The sequence below is a fragment of the Meleagris gallopavo genome, unplaced genomic scaffold (assembly GCF_000146605.3).
Source record: "Meleagris gallopavo isolate NT-WF06-2002-E0010 breed Aviagen turkey brand Nicholas breeding stock unplaced genomic scaffold, Turkey_5.1 ChrUn_random_7180001911265, whole genome shotgun sequence".
Classification (NCBI taxonomy): Eukaryota; Metazoa; Chordata; class Aves; order Galliformes; family Phasianidae; genus Meleagris; species Meleagris gallopavo.
In genome coordinates, this window is record NW_011174227.1 from 1 (window position 1) to 864 (window position 864).

At 40.3% G+C, this 864-nt stretch overlaps 1 long non-coding RNA gene across 1 annotated transcript; it reads left to right on the forward strand.

The window, feature by feature from the left end:
- Positions 1 to 9: 9 nt before the first annotated feature.
- On the forward strand, positions 10 to 804 carry LOC109364749. Its single transcript, XR_002110576.2, has 2 exons — positions 10 to 106; positions 454 to 804. It is a non-coding gene; the product is annotated as an uncharacterized LOC109364749 (long non-coding RNA).
- Positions 805 to 864: the final 60 nt, after the last annotated feature.

Here is an 864-nt window from a genome sequence, read left to right on the forward strand (position 1 = left end):
TGTTCTTGGTTTTCAAAGGAGCAAGTAGTTGTTAATCTCCAGAACCAACTTCTGCAGTGTGAATGGCTTTCCTGTAAACTGTTCTGGTGCAGTTAGAAGCTGATGAGTAAGATACACTTGTTTACTTCTGTATGAGAGGAATGAGCAATCGCTGTTGGAATAGGGGCAGTGTAGTCAGTGACAGGAGATCTGGCACTACTGTCGTGGTGAAAACTCCACAAAAGAGAAAAAACAAGTTTGTGTTCCTAATGGGCAACGCAGGCATTTGTTGCCCATATTATCGAGAAGTAAGATGTGGAAGTGTCTTGGAATGAGAGCAATGCAGGTATTTGATTGGCTGATTATTTCCCTTGTCACCAGAGAATCTGGAAGGGAACTATATTAATGTTATGAAAATCTTCTCCAGGGAAATGAAACAAAAGACTGTAATGTGTCTCCTTTCTTTTTGTACAGTCTTGGAGTTAATTGGCAATTTCAGAGAATTTGGAGAGGAGACCTTGGAAGCCTTTTAGAAGGTATCGTTTGGACAGAAAATAGTGCACCCATGGAACAGCAAACTCCCAGCTCTTCCAATCTTCTGGCGAATGGAAATGAAAAAAAATTTGAATGTGATTACTGTACACTTGCAGTGTGATTTTGTGAATGTAAAACAAGGATTGAGAAAAGGGGGTTTTGTTGCTTTGTGTGTGTGTGTGTGATTCAGACATCCCATTTCTGTTTTTCTATTGCATTTTGACATCTACGCCCAAGGCAGAGTGGGAGGTAGAGAACTACGGAGAGAGTAAAGGCTGCAGAAAGTTAAAAGGAAGTAAAAATGTGAAGACTGGAGTTCTTGAGAAAGAAGAGGAAAATGCAGTGTTCTTT